This window comes from Equus przewalskii, chromosome 5 (genome assembly GCF_037783145.1).
Source record: "Equus przewalskii isolate Varuska chromosome 5, EquPr2, whole genome shotgun sequence".
Lineage (NCBI taxonomy): Eukaryota > Metazoa > Chordata > Mammalia > Perissodactyla > Equidae > Equus > Equus przewalskii.
In genome coordinates this window covers 34,850,049-34,858,063 of record NC_091835.1, presented here as the reverse complement: position 1 = coordinate 34,858,063, position 8,015 = coordinate 34,850,049, and the positions used below count along the sequence as shown (strand labels likewise).

General features: G+C 51.7%; 1 protein-coding gene and 1 long non-coding RNA gene across 2 annotated transcripts in view; one reads left to right on the top strand and one right to left on the bottom strand.

Annotated features, from left to right (window-relative positions):
- The first annotated feature begins 2,179 nt into the window (after positions 1-2,179).
- VWF (von Willebrand factor) overlaps positions 2,180-8,015 on the top strand; it is a 184,595-nt gene continuing 178,759 nt past the window's right edge. The window contains exon 1 of the mRNA XM_070620571.1: positions 2,180-2,500. The gene's annotated coding sequence lies outside the window, so the exon portion shown is untranslated. The remainder of the gene's footprint in view (positions 2,501-8,015) is intronic.
- LOC139083509 (uncharacterized) lies at positions 3,666-6,973 on the bottom strand. Its single transcript, XR_011540287.1, has 2 exons — positions 6,157-6,973; positions 3,666-4,560 (listed from the first exon to the last, which is right to left on the bottom strand). It is a non-coding gene; the product is annotated as an uncharacterized lncRNA (long non-coding RNA).

The window sequence follows — 8,015 nt, the reverse complement described above, 5'->3', positions numbered from 1 at the left end:
GATGGAGAGATGAATAGACCCAATCCCTGACCTCAAGGAGCTCATAGTCTGGACAGGGAGACAGACAAATAAATCTCCCAGGACAAGGCCACACTGCTCTGATGGGGTCTATGCACGTGGCTGTGGGAGCAGAGGATATACTCTGAGTGTGGGATGTGGTGAAGGCTGCATGAAGGAGGTGCCATCAGAGAAAGGACTTGAAGGATGAATAGGAGTTTGACATGTAAAGAAGGGGAAAGTTTGGGGAATTGGGAGAGCATAATTCTAGCAGAGGGACTAGCACCTGACAAGGCGGGAAGTTGTGAAAAGGCTACATAGGTCTTGGGTAATGGGCTTGGGCATGGGGGCGGTGGGAGGTGACTAACGTGAACTGAGGGCGTAGGGAGACCTCATGGCCTGAATGCCTGGTATACCGTGCATCCTCTGGTTGGGGGACAGAAGGAGAGGGAGGTTGGGATATTTATCCTCCCATTGCCTGGTCACATTCTGGGCGGTGGCTGCATCCCTCTGTGGCCACAGCTCCTGGCAGGCACCCTCTCCAGTGGCTCTAGCTGTCCTTGGCTCTGGTACCATGGCTTCCTCTCTTTGTCCCTCAGGCCTAGGGAGGAAGAGGCCTCCTGCTGCCCTCGTCCCTGGTGCTGCTCCACCCTTGTGGGTTCACTTATCGTCCCTGCAGTAAACTCTCTTTAGAAAACCCTTGGGGATTGCCCCTGTTTCTCTCTGGAAGGCTGCCTGATGCAGCATTTGGTGGGGAGCTAGCCCTGGTGCTGGTGTCGACTGGAGAGGGGAGAGACGAGGCAGGGATGCCAGCTAAGAGGCTGTTAGAAGTCAGGAGAGAGGTGATGGGCAGGCACCAAGGCAGCAGCAGTTGGGATGGAGAAAGGGACCAGAGGTGAGAAGCACCTCTGAATTAGGACTGCCAAGTTTTGGTGACTTACTGGGTAGACGGGGGAGCGGAAGGGAAAGTTGGACCCCGCCCCCCAACCCCTACAGGTACTCTGCTTGGAAGACAGAAAGTATCGGTCCATGGTTGCTCCATAATAAACTATAAAATCTGGTATTTCCAGTCCAAATGCAGGACTGTGAAGTTTTCACCTCTCTCTCCTATCTTGAAAGCATTAGGTGCCCTCTGAGGTTGTGGTTTCCATACTAATAGGACGAAATTGTTATTCAGTGAGAGGAGGTTCCGAGAATCAGAGACACAGCCGCTGAGTCAAAACAAGGCAGATTACTGCATCCAATCTGTTTTTACACATGTGCACGGTCAGGCCATCTAGAGTCCATTCACCCTTTGGGGAAAACAGTATCTCAGATTTCCTTTAAGAACCTCCCCCCCTCCCCACCCTTAGCCCTTGTGGTTTGGGGGGATTGGTCCAGCTCTGTGAGCCGCCCCATCGGCCATAGCCATGTTCTGTCTTCAAAGCCACAGGGATGAGTTCTGGGAGGCACTTGGGCTCCAACCAGAGCCAATGAGACTTGGGCTGAGGTTTCTGGGAGATTGGCAGGGGCTCCTCTCCACCGAGCTTGAACCAGGAAGCATAAAAGCTGGAACCACGGTCTCCATTTTGTCATCATGTGGCCTGAGAAGACACCAGCTCAGGGAGGAGATAAAGCTGAGCTGAGAAATGGAGAGGAAACCCTGTCTTTGCGGGGGTGTAAACCCCAGTCAGGCTGACCCGGAAGGCAGCACGACCCTGCTCCTTCACTTTTCAATTGCATGAACTCGTATTTGGTTTCTGCTTTTTTTTTTGTCACTTGCATTTAAGAGAGTCATAAATGAAACAATAGTCATCATCATCAAAGTTTGTCTTATATTCTAGTTTTTTAAGAGACAGTGCCTTCTTGGAAAGTGTAATGGAATTTGGTCAGAATATCACAGATCGTCACTTAGGCTAGGTCCTTTCATCTCCAGTCTGCATTTGTAAAACAGAGCCAGTAACACCTGCCTCTCATTTTGAAGGAAAAGTGAGAAAAGGAAAGATAAACTGTAAAGTGCTCTTCAAGTTTTGGGTATTGTTATTATGTGACGTGTTCCTTGAGGGAAGTGACTGAGGGTTTGTTTTGTGTGTCCACAGAGACTGGAAAAGTGCCTCACACAAGGAGGTGGGCAATCAGATACGCAGAGCTTTCATTTGAATTGAATTGAATGCTCTTTGTGCTTGTTTTCTCCGTATTGTAGATGAGGAAAATGGAGTCACAGTGAGATGAAGGATCAAGCCGCAGGCGAGGCGCAGACCCAGGAATCCTGTGTCCTGACTCAACTGAAGCCAACAGTTAAGCTCCATCCCTCTGAGATGATGACGAGTTGCTGGACGGGGAGTCCCAGGGCCAGCTGTGTCACTACCCTGCTGGGGAGGGTCAATCCTCACCTGTAAGTATGAGTGGGTTCTACGTGCAGGTACTTTGAGGAGTGCAAAATGCCTTACAAGTGCGTTTCGGCGTCCCAGGCAGAGGTGTAAAGCTGCAAGGCCGCCTTGCAAGTCCTGCTTGGAAGCGATGGGTGAGTAAGAAAGCTGTGGTGCCTCAGGGCTCCCCAGGCACCTTCAGCCACGTGATTTCCTTTGATTTTCCCAGGCTGTACAGTATTTCAGAGAGGCGCCGTGTCTCCTGGGTGTCAGAGGGGAAGCTGAGGCATCGAGAAGTTGACTCGCTCAAGGCCATCCAGCTAATTAGAGACTGTGGCAGAACTCACACCCAAATTATATGACTTCCAGATCAAGCCCAGCACAGGCCTCTGCTCCACGTGTCAGGAGAGCCAGCACCCTTCAGGGACTTGCTCACAGAGGGTGCTCCATAAATGCTGAGGCATGGGCTCAGAGGAAACCAGGGTGCCCCAGGGCTGTGCCTGGCCTGGCCGTTCTGAGATGGCCTGCTGCAGCCTGGCTGGTGGGGGCGCTGGAGGCCCAGGTTACCCCGTGGTTTGTTTGCGGGTGGTGCGTCCGGTGTTCCTGGTGGAGGGGGGGATGCTCCAGCAGGATTTGATGAGCAGCTCTCTTGGGCGGCAAGGAGAGGTGGCAGACACTGTGTGTTTTGCTGGGCTGTGAGTGGCTCTTCCGGCCATTGTGCTCCCCAGTGCTCCGGGTCATGAACACAGAGACCAGGATGCCTTTGTAGTAGTCACAGCAACAGCCTGTACTTCCCCCGCATTCCAAGGAGGCTCCAGAGTGTGGTCACTTATGGGAGGTCTCCCAGACACCTCCTTCCTCCTCTCCTGGACTCCATCCTCTTCAGCAGGAGACGGCCACTTCGTGGTGTGATTTGAGGGGCGTGGGAGGGCCTCTGACCACATGGCTCTCCTCCTGACGGGCAGCCCTCCTTCCAGATGTTATCTCTTGGCCACTCAAAATGCTAACATCACAGGCGAATATTTTCTGGCTTAGGCACTGCTTAAGAGCTTTACATAGTAATCTTGCCAATAGTTCCGTGAAACTAATGCTATTGTTATCACCCTCTTCCCGTTAATATGAAGGACACTGAAGCTTAGAGGGCCCAGAAACACCCCCAAGGAAAAATCAGCAGTGAGTGGCAGGGCCGGCCTGGAGCCCACATCTCTGAGGCTGGAGCCCATGTTCTTAACCACCCCGCCACCCTCCCCTCTGTGTGAGCCTGGTACTTTGTGCTTTTGAGGTGAGTAGGATCAAACAGAACCATTCAGTCACGACTCATTTTATTATAATAAATATTTTACTTTAGAACAATTTTAGATTACAGGGTTATTGCTCAGAGGTAGTACAGAGAATTCATGTATATCCCATACCTGGTTTCTCCTATGACTGACATCATCCATTAGCATGGTACAAATGTGACTATCGCTGAACCAATATTGATACATTTTATTAAATAAAGTCCATGGTTTATTCAGATTTCTTCATTTTTTACCTAATCTCCCTTTTCTGTCCCAGGATCCCATCCAGGAGACCACCTTACATTTAGCAGTCATCTCTCCCTAGGCTGTGGCAGTTTCCCAGACTTTCCTTGTTTTTGATAGCCTTGACGATTTTGAGGAGTACTGGTCAGGAATTTTGTAGAATGTTCCGTATTTGGGATTTGTGTGATGTTCTTCTCACGATTAGGCTGGGGTTATGGGTTTTGGGGAAGAAGATCACAGAGGTAAAGTGCCATTTTCATTGCATCTGAAGGGTACATACTATCAACATGACCTATCACAGTTGATGTTGACCTTGACCACCTGGCCGAGGTAGTGTTTGTCTACTGTAAATTACCCTTCCTTTCTGATACTGTACGTGTTATTTTTTGAGCACTAGGAGGAGAAGAAGCCAGTGACTCTCCTAGAAGCAGGGAGCGGGGAGAGAGGGAAGAGCAGGGTGATGGCAGCTCTCTTGGAACAGAAAAAGAATTTGTACTTGACTAGGAGAAGCTGGTGCCTTTGAGTCAGGCTTGATGCAAAAGAAGAGAGTCCAGGTCCAGGATTCGGGCAAGGGCGGCCACGCGGCCCAGCCCAGCTGTAGGAGAGCTGTGTAGACATTCCCTGGAGAGCCAGGCAAGAGGAACTTGGCTTGGGTCTCATTTTCACAGACTTCATCTCCCAATAAAGTGATGCTGTAATCAGACACAGTGACAGAACTGAAAGAAGCAGTGTGCTGTCCGACTTTAAACTCCCATCTATCTTACCTGAGCCACTTTCCCTAAGAGTTCAGGATAAAGGAATATTTGTTATAAATGCTGAAATTATTTTTTAGATTAGCACCATTAGTTTGCTGTATACTTTGAGGTTGAAAGTGTAAATTTTCCAATGTAAATATTTAAAATGGATCACAAGTTCGGTAACCCTGTTTGGGCATGTCTTTGTTTCATAAAATGAATGTACTGATAACCTCAAAAGAAGGAAGTGGCCTGGGCCCCCTCATGTGACCCCTGAGAGACCCTGCCTCCTTCAAGCACCAGGTGGTGAGGCTGGTGAGAGTGAACTGGGGGCCTGAGAGGACTCAGGGAGCCAGCTGTACCAGAGCTGAGCTGAACTCTGTGGCCGTGTCACACACTTGCATTTTTCTGTCTGTTCCAGAGTGTGAGCTAAATGGGTGAGACTGAATTTGGATAGTTGATCTGAGAGGCTTTGGTCCCAGTGTTGGGAGAAAGCTGGCAAAATGAAGGACACTTTGGTTTGAGGTGGCACCTTTCATTTTCAGCACAGCTCCTAACACCTGTCACCCTGCCTGCCATCACACCATTAGAGGTAAATACCTGTGGATATTGGGGGTCTAGGAGTTACCTGTTCAATGAAAATACCCTAGAATATGAAATAACTTTAGCAGTTGGCAACTAATACAACAGAGGAAGTCAAGGCCTGTTGGAGGGGGACCCAAGACAGAAGTGTGGAGAAGGGTGGTGGACAGAGCTGTGGAGAGCAGAGGCGAGGGAGATACAGAAAGGGGCTGTGGAAGGGAGGCACCGAGGCCCTTCTTGAGTCTGTGGAAAGCTGCCCTGGTGACATCTATTTATAGCCAGCTGACCTCAGATGAGTCACCCCTATGATTCAGTTCCCCCACTTCTCTGTAACGTGGAGATGGGTCAGGTGGTCAGGATGGGACCCTTTTCCTCATCTTCCCGCACGTACCCCATGCCTCTACTGCTATCGCCACTGCTGCGCTCAGCTGCCATGTGCAGGAGCCCGGGGGGCTCTGGGCCGAGGGCTTGGCGTGGGTAATCCTTGATTTAACTCTCACCGCCCTGGGACGTAGGTACTGTCATTGCTCCACTTCACAGTGGGGAAACGGAGCCTTACAGAGGTTGAATAACACACCCAAGGTCTCACGCAGGGATGGGCGGGGGCAGGGCCATTGCTGCGACTCTGCCCCACGCTTGTTTGATCAGGGCCTCTACAGCGAGGTCTGTCTAGGTCAGGGCTGGCAGACTTTTTCTGCAAAAAATAAGTATTTTACGCTTTGTGGATGACATGTGGTATCCATTTCCCTCTCTCTCTCTTCAGCCCTTTAAAAATGTAAAAACCATTCTTAGCTTGTGAGCTACACACAAACAGGCTGCTGGCTGGATCTGGCCTGCCAGCCATGGTTCACCAGCCCTGATAGCAAGTAAATAGAAGTGCAAATTTCTGCAGAACCGCTGGCCTTCCCAGATTTCAGAGGGGGTCTAAAACCCACCCGGAGCATCCTGGGCCTAGGAGGCGGGCAGGGTTACCTGTGTGGTCCAGGCGGATGCAGCTTTACTGGACCCAGTGGGATGTGGCTGCGGGGCCTCTCTCAGCGCCTGGCCCCACGGGCAGTTCCATGCCCCTCACACCTGCCCCTCTGGCTCTCCAGCCTCCTGCTGCTCCAGACTCTGTGGAGAGCCCCGTGGGGGCTGTGTGGGGCTGGCCTCTCCGCCTCCTCACCATCCCACCTGGCTTTCCTTTCTCCTGCGACTTCTGTTCTCGGTCGGGTAAAGCCAGCTGAGAGGATCCACAATCGGCTACTTGTCCCCAAGCCTTTCTGCCAGGCTGCCTTGGTGGCTGATGTGAGGTAGGAGGTTTGGAGGCAGAAGGAGGAGAAAAGGCATGGGAGGGCTGCAGCCAGAAGGGAGGAAGGCCATGGCCGGGCAGGAATCCAAGCTGGGAAACCTCTCTGTTCCTGAGGCGTCTCACAGTTAAGGAAGTTTGGGAAAAGCAGCTCCTGTGTAAACAGGCGATTCTGTCTATGTGTGTGGGGCCTGCCTTGCGTTTGTGTCACATCCAGCCAGCGCCCATGCATCTCTGCCGGGTCAGAGCGGGAAGAGCAGGGGTCTTGGGTTCTGGGCAGCAGGAAAAATAGCTAAGCCAGGCCTACACCTGGGTTCAAGTCCTGACACCACCACGGGCCGACGACCTGACGCAGGTCCGGTTCTTCCGCCTCTCAGAGCCTCCCTCTCCTCGTCTGTGAAGGAAGAGCAAGCGCTCTCTCAGCAGGTGTTGCAAAGCGTGCAAAGCAACACTATTTGTCCACCACTTCCTACACGCCAGGCGCCCTCCTAAGGGCTCTCCTCGTACAGTTGGTCTTCACTATTTGTAGATTCCGTATTTGTGAATCCGCCTACTTGCTGAAATTTGTTTGTAATTCCCCAAGTCCATATTTGTGGACGGTCATTGGAGAACACGTGTGGGTGGTGAGGAATCGGAGCTGCCTGACGCGCTCGCTCCCAGCTGAGGTCTCACAGGGCGACACGCTGCCTTCCTGTTTCAGCTTCACACTGTCCTTTTCACGGTCTATGTGGTGCCGGGTTTTCTTGTTGTTGTGCTTTTGTTGGTGACCTCGCTGTTTAAAATGCCCCCAAGCCCAGTGCTGAAGTGCTGTCTGTGGTCCTCAGTGCAAACGGCTGTGATGCGCCTTATGGAGATTGTGTGCATTAGATCAGCTTCGTCAGGCATGACTTGTGCTGCTGTTGGCCATGAGTTCAATGTTAATATATGTTAAATAAAGTCTCTTTAAACAGAAACACACATAAAGCCAGGTTATGTGATTGGTTGTTGAAAAGGCCAGAGCATCGCAGGCACCCACCCCTGTGTTCCCCCTGGGAGCTGTGGCCCGCATTCAGCTCACAAAGACTTTACAGAACATCGCACTGTGAGTATGAGAACCGACTGGATCAACTCACTTCACCATCACAACCTCCCTGTGAGGTAGTGCACTCTTCATCATCCATACTTCATGGATGAGGATATGGAGGCACAGAGGGGTTGCCTAATTTGTCCTAGGCCATACAGCTCCAGGTGGCAGAGGTGGGCTCAAAGCCAGGCAGCACTTGTGAATTAGGTAAAGCAACATGCAGAGAGCTCAGGCAGTGCCCCGCACAGCGTGTGCTCCCGGCAAGGCTCTGCCCCGCCCCGGGCCACTGTGGCTGTGGGATTGAACGGTCTCTAATGTCCCTTCCGCTCATATTCTAAGGCCCTGTGATCTCTGCCACTTCCTCCAAGCCTGCCCTGTGCTGTATCTTCGGGAGTGGAAATTGGGATGGACAGGCTGTGGGTATGGGAGGGAGCTTGCTGGGGTGACAGATGCCGAGGGCTCAGGTGGTGTTCCAGAGGA